This window comes from Pelophylax lessonae, assembly GCF_965119305.1.
Source record: "Pelophylax lessonae genome assembly, chromosome: 4".
Lineage (NCBI taxonomy): Eukaryota > Metazoa > Chordata > Amphibia > Anura > Ranidae > Pelophylax > Pelophylax lessonae.
In genome coordinates, this window is record NC_138771.1 from 128199627 (window position 1) to 128212394 (window position 12768).

The window sequence follows — 12768 nt, forward strand, 5'->3', positions numbered from 1 at the left end:
GTTACAGAAGCAAATGTACAGCTCCCAACTTTTTGAGATGGGAATAAGGGACATCTATTAGCAAAAATATGTAGGCATAGGACACCCCCCTGCCACGCCCCTTTAATGCCACTTTCACACTTGTGCAACTTGGGACAGCAAAGTCGTACCCCATGATTTTTAATGAGTACCATTCATATCTGTGCGACTTCAAAGTAGCCACTGCACTACCTTAGTTTGACTTTGATGCGACTTGTAGTCCATAGACCACAGGATTACACAGGCATTGCCTCGGGTCGCGTGACTTTCAGAGCACACAAGGGGCTTAAAGGAGAATTCTACCAAAAAATGCTATTTTTTTTTACCACTACTATTCCTTTATACTGGCTTTTAAAATTTACAAATCCAGCAATTTAGATATTGGATGAAAAGTTTAACACTGGAAAACACTTTTTGAAAGATAAAAAGTGCGTTTTATATAAAACTATATGAATCCGACCAAAATGAGGGACAAATGAGGAGAAAAGAGGGACATTGTTCCAAATCAGGGACAGCTGGGAGTTATAGAAATGGCACAGGGATTCCCCAATCCCTGCACTAAACCTTTGCGCCCAGGGCAGCCGCCTTCCTGCCCACCCCTTCTCCTGGCCCAGGGGGTGGTTATAACCCTCCCTTACTCTATCCCAAAAAAAAAAAAAACTTGCCTTTACTAAAAAGTTGTGATCACACTCAGAAAAAAGCACAAAATACTCCTGGAGGATGAACAAGGTAAGCGGACTTGGCACACTTCATCCTGTTCTGATGGCACTGTACATGTATGGGGAGATTCTAACTACAACACATAACAGAACGATGTGATCTCCGTTCTATGTACGACGAATACACCTTTCTTTTGTACTGGAGCGCTCCCCCCCCCCCCCCCCCCAAATCTATGATGGAGCAGTCCCCGATGGACAGCGGCCACAGTGCCCGGGATGGTCTATAACGGAAAAGTGTGGGGGGAGGCGGCGGTGATCAGGGCGGGTACAGAGGGGGTGTTCTCCGGAGTTGGGCTAGACTTTACACGTGGCCGCCTGTTAAATGCCACGCCCGGTGACAGGAGAGCTCAGACTCAGAGCGCTGTGAGATCGGAGGAGATCCAACTTCTATCCACCTAGTGCAGCACAGGACCAGGTAATACTGCCACCCATACCTACCCACACTACCAGCTAATACTACCCATACCCACACTACTCACTGATCTATGGGACCAGCTAATACCACCCATACCCACACTACTCACTGATTTATGGGACCAGCTAATACCACCCATACCCACACTACTCACTGATTTATGGGACCAGTTAATAATACTCATACCCACACTACTACCACCCATATTACTCACTATGGGACCAGCTCATACTACCCATACCAACACTACTACCACCCACACTGATCTATGGGACCAGCTAATACTATCCATACCCACACTACTACCACCCATACTACTCCCTGCTCTATGGGACCAGCTAATATTACTCACTGATCTATGGGACCAGCTAATACTACCCATACCCACACTAATACCACCCATATTACTCACTGATTTACGGGACCAGCTAATACCCCATACCCACACTAATACCACCCATATTACTCACTGATCTATGGGACCAGCTAATACTACCCATACCCGCACTAATACCACCCATATTACTCACTAATTTACGGGACCATGAGCTAATACTACCTATACCCCACTACTACCACCCATATTACTCACTGATCTATGGGACCAGCTAATATTACCTATACTACCCCACTACTACCACCCATATTACTCACTGATCTATGGGACCAGCTAATATTACTCACTGATCTATGGGACCAGCTAATACTACCCATACCCACACTAATACCACCCATATTACTCACTGATCTATGGGACCAGCTAATACTACCCATACCCACACTACTACCACCCATATTACTCACCGACACACCCTACTCGCTGATCTCTGGGACCAGCTAATACTACCCATAATAGTCACTGGACAGCCTGTCCTGGGGGGTGCTACACAGAGCAATGTCCCAGCACTGTACTCTATGTATTGTAGGTGTTTACCTGTTCTTTGATGGATTGTGGACCCTTCCTTCTCATCCCTGCCTGTCCTCTATCCATGTCTACCTGTTGCAGTGTTGCAACCTGTGTAGCCTGGTGACACCCATTACCTTAGATTTGGGGTGCTGATTGCAGTGGGACAAGGAGTGTGATGGGGGAGGGGAGGGAGGAAGAAGCGTGATGTGAATCAGCAAATGTCTTCATCTAGTAGAAAGGATGGCTGCATTCACTCACCCCACCCTGATGTGTCCATTCATTTCTGTCTTCATTCATCATTGTCACATCTGGGGCTCCAGGACTGCATAGTCTGCAGAGTTCGGTCCTGTAACTGAAATTTGCAGAGGAAAGTTCAACATAATTGGGACTTTTATCAAATGAAATGGAATGATCTGATCCTTTACATTTGTAGAAAACAACATTGATGATTTTATTTTATTACAAATATTAATATGGCACCCACAATGTATACCTACCATCCATTCACATCAATACTAGCCGTGTTCATATCTAATGAACACAGATGGTCCCGGCTATCCAGGGCTGGGTCATTCATTCTCATAGTGGAAGTCATACTCCTGGATACGGTCACCAGCAAAGTATCATTGACCACATGTTCAATGTACATGTATGTGGGACTCTGCATGATCCTTTATTGGCTATATTAGACTCCATTAGTATACTTCAGAAGATAATTGCACTTTGAGCTGGCATCATGAGGGCATCAGGCTGCAGTGCCTCTGCAAAATGAATTAGGAGCCACCCCTACATATCCTTTTTTTGGGAATTATTTATATTATATTTCTATTATTGCTACTATTATTATATGTATTATTCTTATACACAATTTATACTATATACATATAATTTATACTATAGAAGTATATATTTTTTTTCAAGACATGGTGGTTACATGTATGTCAGTACAGAGATGTATGACCCATGCATGTGGAGAATGCTGCCATGTTCAATAAATAACTATCGTATATCACTATTGATATGGGGCTTCTTGTACGTGAAAAGGACACACCTCTTTGTCCATTCTTAGATCCAAGTGAGTTGGAAAGTAGAGAAAGTAAGTGGAAGCAAAATATTTAAAAAAGAAAGGGTCAAGGTAGGGTAGTAGTAATGTGGGGTTGGGGAAGGAATGGAGGGAAGTAGGAGTGGGGATCAGAAAGGGCTCAATGGAGGGGAGTAGGACTGGGGGGTGGGGAAGAGAAGGGGTCATTGGAGGGGGGGGTAGGAGTGGAGAAGGAAAAGGGTTAATGGAGGGGTGGGGGGTAGAGAAGGGGTCAGTGGTGGGGAATGGAAGCAGTCAATGGAGAGGAGTAGAAGTGGGGGGAAGGGGTCAATTGAGAGGAGTAGGAGTGGAAGTTAGTGAAGGGGTCAGTGGAGGGGAGTAGGACTTTGGGGGTGGGGAAGGGAAGGAGTCAATGAAAGGGGGATAGGAGTGGAGAAGGAAAAGGGTCAATGGAGGGTTGGGGAAGGGGAAAGGAGTAGCAGTGGGGGGGGTATAGAAGGGGTCAGTGGTGGGGAAGGGGGGGGTCAATGGAGAGGAGTGGGGGGAAGGGGGTCAATGGAGAGAAGTAGGAGTGGGGATTAGGGAAGGGGTCAGTGGAGGGGAGTAGGACTGGGGGGTGGGGAAGAGAAGGAGTCAATGAAGGGGGGATAGGAGTGGAGAAGGAAAAGGGTCAGTGGAGGGGAAGGGGAGGGGAGTAGGAGTGGGGGGTAGAGAAGGGGTCAGTGGTGGGGAATAGGAGTGGGGGGTGGGGAAGGGAAGGAATCAATGGGGGGAGTAGGAGTGGGGGGTGGAGAAGGGAAGGAATCAATGGGGGGGGGTAGGAGTGGAGAAGGGAAGGGGTCAATGGAGGGGTGTAGGGAAGGGGTCAGTGGAGGGGAATAGGAGTGGAGAAGGGAAGGAGTCAATGGAGGGGTGTAGGGAAGGGGTCAGTGGAGGGGAATAGGAGTGGAGAAGGGAAGGGGTCAATGGAGGGGTGTAGGAGTGGTGAGTAGGGAAGGGGTCAGTGGAGGGGATTAGGACTGGTGGGTAGGGAGGGGAAGGAGTCAGTGAAGGAGGGGTAGGAGTGAAGAAGGAAGGGGTCAATGAAGAGGAGTGGGGGAGGGGTGTGAAGGGAATGGGGAACCTATCATCTGAGCTATTGTTAAGGGAGTGGTATGCATTATTCTGTCTCCATACTGAGAGTACCCTCAGTTCATTTGCCTGATATCCAGGAGCTGTATTCTTGGGAATGAACAAATTCCATCCAATAGAAACATATATCCATAATATCTCATTCCCTCTTATCGTTTTCATTGTAAAGCTGGCCATACACAGATGGTCTTGTTGAGATATCATAGGTTCTTCTATCTGTATAATGGATGGAGGAGTCTCAGTCAGTCACAGTTGTCTGAACACCCGAACATTGCCTGCATCTTATTGGCTGCAGTCCCTGTTCATCTGACAGTTTTACACCCCACTTTCATTTTATTTTCTTCACAACTGTTGATCCGGGTAGTGCAGACAGACCGCCCCTCCCCCCCACCTGAAAATTTGCCTGATTCAGCAGAAATCTACCGAAATTCAAGCCGTGTTCGGTGAGCTTATGCCCATCCATTAAAGTCTGGTCAGTATACAACGCCAGCTCTGATCTTGGCATCCCAGCTGCCAATGAACTTTACTTTCCTCGATCTTTACCTATATTATCTTTTTCCCGGAATGTCTAGCACGGTCTGGCAGTCTTACAGAACCGCAGAGAAAAGTGGAGTGAATGAGCAGGATAGGTGTGGCAGAATGAGGTACAAGCTGGCACCGTGCCTCCTGCGGGCTTGCTTCACGTTCCACCATCGAGTGGGTGGATTTAACCAGTTCCAACCCAGAAAGATTTGCAGTAGATTTGATCTCTTTGGTGAAATGTTTATAACTTTATGAATTTATCACTTCCCTGTTTAGTATTCTGAGCTTTTATACTGACTAATACTACCAGGGGAACATTTTAACAAACTACATAAATGTTCATCTGTATATAAAGTCTGCATCTCTCCGGAAATCTCCGAGTTGTGGAACTCTGAAGACTTCTCTTTTTTTGCTGCTTTCCTGAACCCCTCCTAGCAGCCCCCACCCCCCAGCGCAGGAGGACGTGAGCTCGGCATGGATGGAGAAGAACAGACCATTCTAGTCATGTCTGCCACACCCAAGTTACGAATTGGCAAATTGTATGAAAGGCGTCTCACACATACATCATTACCCATCACAACCCTCTTGGTAACATGCCCAGGCAGGATTCCAGCCGCAGAATAGGAATATTTTAGTGCAGAACTGTTCTAGAAGTTATTCAACTTCATGGATTTCTGGAAATTATATCTGAGAAATATGGAGCAATAGTTAATGTGGGAGAATGATAGTTCTGCTAGCTTTCCGGATGATTTGATTTTATGCTATTCATATGGTATGTAGAAGGCGATGTACAAGAACAGGGGACCACTTCTTCTAGTGTCTTATATCAGGTTTCCTACACGTATGACTGTTCTTACTATTTATGAGAGTGGACCTGGACTGGCGCCATATGTGGCTCCAATTTCAGCCTGTTACTGCAAAATCGGACCAAACTGAAGCCGTGGGGGTTCCTGTTGGCACCAAGTGTTAGCTGGCCAATCAATATTGGGGTATTTAATCAGTTGCAGGGGCAGGGGCTGTCAGACTAAAACAGCCGACAGAGGTGATTTCTCCATCCACGCTATTTAGTAATATCTTCCATTCCAGGATAGACTAGATCAGTCCAGGTGTATGGCTAGCCAACAGCAGCTATAGCCTTTAATCTAAAGCCTCGTACACACGTAACGAATATCCTCCGACGATCGTCCGTCTTTTGTCCAGAGTGGTGTTTTGTTGGTTGCAACGTGCCTAGACTGCACACGAATTTTCCCGGCCGACAAAATTCTACTTCAGAAGTGATGTCATGTGTTGGATTGCTTTCTTTGTGTTCTTTCTTCTCTGAGCATGCCCAGTCTTGCTCATAAGATTTTTCCCTGTCGAAATCTGTACTGGCTGCATGAAAATCGGACGTGTTTTGAGGGAGGACAAAAATTTTATAGCCTGCACACCAGATTTTTTTCGGCCGAAAAGTCAGAGTCGGTTGTCGAAAGCCTCATACTAACAAGCTCAAAATCGGCCGATCGGTCGTCTGATGAAAGTTCCCTGCCAAATCTTGACTCGTGTGTACGGGGCTTAAGACCCTATATGTCTGAGTATAGGAGGGCTGTGCAAATTGTTCTGGCATGCCCGGGATTATTAAACAGCAAATCCAGGTTAGTGATAACGCTTCAGTGGCGACACCTTTTTCCCATGAGAACTCTTACAGGAGTGAATTTCCCTTCCTAGGGGTAGATTTCCTCACTTTCTGTTGTCTCTCTCCGTTTGTAAGTAAGAGTCGTTTGTAAGGCAGATGTTTGTAACCCGGGGACCGCCTGTATTTGATCACCTGTGCGGTTTTTCGTTTTTGCGCTATAAACAAAAAAAGAGCGACAATTTTGAAAACACAATATTTTTTACTTTCTGCTATAAAACATTCCCAATAAAAAAAATTTAAAAAATCAAATGTTTTTCACCAGTTTAGGCCACTTTGTACTCTGCTACATATTTTTGGTAAAAAAAAAAATCCCAAAAAGTGTATTTTAATCAGTTTGCGCAAACATTATAGCAGTTACAAACTACGGGATAGATTTTTGGACTTTTTTTTTTTTTTTTTGTTTTTATTAGTAATGACGACGATCAGAGATTTTTAGTGGGACTGCGATATTGCGGCGGACAGTTCGGACCCCTAACTGACATTTTTCACACTTTTTGGGGACCAGTGAATACAGTAATGCAGTGCTAAATAATATGCAATAATAAATGAAACTGGCAGGGAAGGGGTTAATACTGGGGTGATTACAGGGTTTAATGTATGCCTATTTGTGCTTACTAACTTTGGGGGGAGTGGCAGGGCTCTCTGACAGGCACAGAGAGATCGGGGGTTCAGCTTAGCTGAATCACATGATCTCTCTGTGCCTGTGTGACAGAAGACTCGCCTGCTTTGTTTACATAGGCAGGCAGCTCTTCTGTCAGTTTCTGTGAAGATCACAGGAGGCCGGCGGTGATCGTGCCCGCTCCTCCCGCAGTCTGGCTCCTGCTGTATCACCGCACACACATAATCACATAGATCTACGTGATTATGCGCAGCTGAGCCACCGTGCTGCAGTAAATCTGTATGGGGTGGTCGGCAAATGGTTAAAAATAATGGACAATCTCAAGGCACCCTATTCTAGAATGTAAAAACGATTCCATTACCTCTACACAATAAAGCAAAATCCACACACGTTGGACACCCAATGTTAGAGGTGATTTATTCTGCCAAAACAAATACACTTTTACAAACTGGTACTGACTAGTATTCCAATGTCGATTTTTCTGCATCACTCAGCTAATGTGACCCCCAACACTGATGGAGAGGGGCAGGGGAGGGTCAAACAAGAATGCTATGCAGGCAGCTGGCATCCTCCTTATCATCTGATGATGCCAATGGTTGATCGGATGCAGGCAGCTAGAAGATTGTAATGGTGCACAATGAAAACCTGTGGCTTTGAGTAACTAAAAGGCAGCTTCATCCACATGCCGACTTGTGTACAATTTTTGGGCAATTTTTAGGCATTTTGCCAAGGCACCCCGGAGGAAACCTTAAGGCACCCTGGTTGAAAAAGGCTGATCTAAACATGATACAAATGACCTACAAATACTCTAAAAACCAGGAGCGATTGTCGCTCAGGTCCAGCACTAGAACATTATACTAGAGTACAGAGAATGGCAAGGCCATGTCATCGTACCCTTATGAAGTTTTATATTTGGCAGAATATCTGTCTGATTTCTTTTTTTTTTCTAGATTGTAGAACAAATCTGCTTCATCTCATATGCGGTCTATGCTCCAGTGCACTTACCCAGCAGATTTAGAAAATGATGGGGGGAGGAGGTCAGGGTGATCAGCGATTTTCTACTAAGGAAATCCATAATGACTTTCCCGGAATTCCTGAAGACAAATGATGATGATGATGATGGACCATCACATTAGTTCTGTAGTGCTGAATTAGCTCCACTATCTGCTGTGGTATTTCAGATGAAGTAGTGAATGTGCAGTATGTGAAAGCGCCGTGTAAATTTCTGGCACGGTATAAATGCCTGAAAAAAATCAAATTGTACATTCCTTTGTATAGGGGCTCCTTATTAGGCGTTTTTCTTTATCATCTACGCTATATCTGCATTTGTGCTGAACGGATCTCTCTCTTTATGGACAGCAAAGAATTGGCTATGATGGGAAAATAAGTGCAGCAGGAGTATATGCTGGACTTGTACTGACAGATCACTAATGATAGAAGGGCCTGTTCTGTAAATGTCTATCAATCAGTTCTTAGTACTGCATCCTGAACATTCTATGTCTTCCCCATCACTGCTTCCTGAACATTCTATGTCTTCTCCATCACTGCATCCTGAACATTCTATGTCCTCCCCATCACTGCATCCTGAACATTCTATGTCTTCCCCATCACTGCATCCTGAACATTCTATGTCTTCTCCATCACTGCATCCTGAACATTCTATGTCCTCCCCATTACTGCATCCTGAACATTCTATGTCCTCCCTGATCACTGCATCCTGAACATTCTGTGTCTTCCCCGTCACTGCATCCTAAACATTCTGTGTCTTCCCCGTCACTGCATCCTGAACATTCTATGCCTTCCCGATCACTGCATCCTGAACATTCTATGTCCTCCCCATCACTGCATCCTGAACATTCTATGTCTTCCCCATCACTGCATCCTGAACATTCTATGTCTTCCCGATCGCTGCATCCTGAACATTATATGTCTTCCCCATCACTGCATCCTGAACATTCTATGCCTTCCCCATCACTGCATCCTGAACATTCTATGTCTTCCCCATCACTGCATCCTGAACATTCTATGTCTTCCCCATCACTGCATCCTGAACATTCTATGTCTTCCCCATCATTGCATCCTGAACATTCTATGTCTTCCCCATCACTGCATCCTGAACATTCTATGTCTTCCCCATCACTGCATCCTGAACATTCTGTCTTCCCCATCACTGCATCCTGAACATTCTATGTCCTCCCCATCACTGCATCCTGAACATTCTATGTCTTCCCCATCACTGCATCCTGAACATTCTATGTCTTCCCCATCACTGCATCCTGAACATTCTATGTCCTCCCTGATCACTGCATCCTGAACATTCTATGTCTTCCCCATTACTGCATCCTGAACATTCTATGTCCTCCCCATTACTGCATCCTGAACATTCTATGTCCTCCCTGATCACTGCATCCTGAACATTCTGTGTCTTCCCCGTCACTGCATCCTGAACATTCTGTGTCTTCCCCGTCACTGCATCCTGAACATTCTATGCCTTCCCGATCACTGCATCCTGAACATTCTATGTCCTCCCCATCACTGCATCCTGAACATTCTATGTCTTCCCCATCACTGCATCCTGAACATTCTGTCTTCCCCATCACTGCATCCTGAACATTCTATGCCTTCCCGATCACTGCATCCTGAACATTCTATGTCTTCCCCATCACTGCATCCTGAACATTCTATGTCCTCCCCATCACTGCATCCTGAACATTCTATGTCCTCCCCATCACTGCATCCTGAACATTCTATGTCTTCCCCATCACTGCATCCTGAACATTCTATATCCTCCCCATCCCTGCATCCTGAACATTCTATGTCCTCCCCATCACTGCATCCTGAACATTCTATGTCTTCCCCATCACTGCATCCTGAACATTCTATGTCCTCCCCATCACTGCATCCTGAACATTCTATGTCTTCCCCATCACTGCATCCTGAACATTCTATGCCTTCCTGATCACTGCATCCTGAACATTCTATGCCTTCCCGATCACTGCATCCTGAACATTCTATGCCTCCCCGATCACTGCATCCTGAACATTTTATGTCCTCCCCATCACTGCATCCTGAACATTCTATGTCTTCCCCATCACTGCATCCTGAACATTCTATGCCTTCCCCATCACTGCATCCTGAACATTCTATGTCCTCCCCATCACTGCATCCTGAACATTCTATGTCTTCCCCATCACTGCATCCTGAACATTCTATGTCCTCCCCATCACTGCATCCTGAACATTCTATGTCTTCCCCATCACTGCATCCTGAACATTCTATGTCCTCCCCATCACTGCATCCTGAACATTCTATGCCTTCCCGATCACTGCATCCTGAACATTCTATGTCTTCCCCATCACTGCATCCTGAACATTCTATGTCCTCCCCATTACTGCATCCTGAACATTCTATGTCTTCCCCATCACTGCATCCTGAACATTCTATGTCCTCCCCATCACTGCATCCTGAACATTCTATGCCTTCCCGATCACTGCATCCTGAACATTCTATGCCTTCCCCATCACTGCATCCTGAACATTCTATGTCCTCCCCATCACTGCATCCTGAACATTCTATGTCTTCCCCATCACTGCATCCTGAACATTCTATATCCTCCCCATCCCTGCATCCTGAACATTCTATGTCCTCCCCATCACTGCATCCTGAACATTCTATGTCTTCCCCATCACTGCATCCTGAACATTCTATGTCTTCCCCATCACTGCATCCTGAACATTCTATGTCCTCCCCATCACTGCATCCTGAACATTCTATGTCCTCACCGATCACTGCATCCTGAACATTCTATGTCTTCCCCATCACTGCATCCTGAACATTCTATGTCTTCCCCATCACTGCATCCTGAACATTCTATGTCTTCCCCATCACTGCATCCTGAACATTCTATGTCCTCCCCATCACTGCATCCTGAATATTCTATGTCCTCCCCATCACTGCATCCTGAATATTCTATGTCCTCACCGATCACTGCATCCTGAACATTCTATGTCTTCCCCCATCACTGCATCCTGAACATTTTATGTCTTCCCCCATCACTGCATCCTGAACATTTTATGTCTTCCCCATCACTGCATCCTATACATTCTATGTCTTCCCCATCACTGCATCCTGAACATTCTATGTCCTCCCCATCACTGCATCCTATACATTCTATGTCTTCCCCATCACTGCATCCTGAACATTCTATGTCTTCCCATTCACTGCATCCTGAACATTCTATGTCTTCCCATTCACTGCATCCTGAACATTCTATGTCTTCCCCATCACTGCATCCTGAACATTCTATGTCCTCCCCATCACTGCATCCTGAACATTCTATGTCTTCCCGATCACTGCATCCTGAACATTCTATGTCCTCCCCATCACTGCATCCTGAACATTCTATGTCCTCCCCATCACTGCATCCTGAACATTCTATGTCCTCCCCATCACTGCATCCTGAACATTCTATGTCTTCCCCATCACTGCATCCTGAACATTCTATGTCCTCCCCGTCACTGCATCCTGAACATTCTATGTCTTCCCCATCACTGCTTTCTGAATAGATTGTAATTAGAGTTTATACACACTGGATGCTACCTAGATGCCTTTCTCCTGGCACTAGATGCTGGTAAACACATGTGCCACGTTTAGATGTGTCAAGAGCTTTAATGTTACTTTATTTCAGTGGCCAAAATAACAAGCCTAGCGTTAACGCTTATTTTTGCCATGCCAAGCATTTTTTTTCTGCTAAAACTCTCCTCTCCAGAACTCGATTCTTCTGCGTTCAGAAGAGGAGCATTTAGTTGCCTTCGAATGCTGCTGCTCCTAAACTTTTATTGAGGCTGGCTGGGTTCACACTGGTGTGATGTGGGAAACCCTGTGATTCCTGTGCGGGTTCCCGCATCGCACCACAATCACAGTGTTCACACTGACATCTGCGAACCGCTGCGGGGATGTAAAGTTATCGACACCCCTACATCAGATCGCAGTACGAACTGTGAAATTGTACAGGGATCAGATCACATGGGTTTTAACACCTATGCAATTTGTTTCCAGTGCAGACCAAAAAAAGGGTCTTGTATAATTTTGGTCCGAATGCGATGCAAATTCAGCCATACAAACTGTATGGCTGAATTTGCATGGCACAGACATTGCATGTGATCTGCATAACAATGCAATGTGAATCACATGAGATGTGTGTGTTCGCACCAGTGCAAATGCAGCCTGAGTTGTGTTCAGGGGCTTTGGCAAAAACCACCAAAAGCTCCAAAAATGTAAGTTTAGGAGTAGCAGTGTGCATCAGGCCTAACCATTTTATACCATGTGGGAAAAGTTCTGTAACAGCCCTGAATACCTTCTATACTAAATGAAGAAGAAGAAATGCTTTGATTTGTCTTATCACCTGCTAACACTGCTTATGATATGGCAGGAGTATAAGTAATGTTCACCACACACACATTACCATCTGATTGTACAATCCCCTTTAGATCCACTACAAACTATGTACTGCAATAGCCTGCCTGATTGCTTGGATAGTTTAGGTAGGTCCTCCATATTACATAGTTCTAGTAAATCTAAAGTTGATTGTGAGGTCAGCTAGTAACATTTATGGTAACTCTAAGGCAATACCAATATTCAAAAAAGGCCAGAGGCATGTCCTGGGAAATTATAGGCCTGTCAGCCTGACATCGATAGTGTGTAAACTTCTGGAGGGGATAAGT

The 12768-nt window shown here is 45.2% G+C and overlaps 1 protein-coding gene across 1 annotated transcript in view; it reads left to right on the plus strand.

The window, feature by feature from the left end:
- Positions 1-1049: 1049 nt before the first annotated feature.
- The window catches only part of ANXA2 (annexin A2), a 47051-nt gene continuing 35332 nt past the window's right edge, over positions 1050-12768 (plus strand). Inside the window, exon 1 of the mRNA XM_082255650.1 lies at positions 1050-1152. The gene's annotated coding sequence lies outside the window, so the exon portion shown is untranslated. The remainder of the gene's footprint in view (positions 1153-12768) is intronic.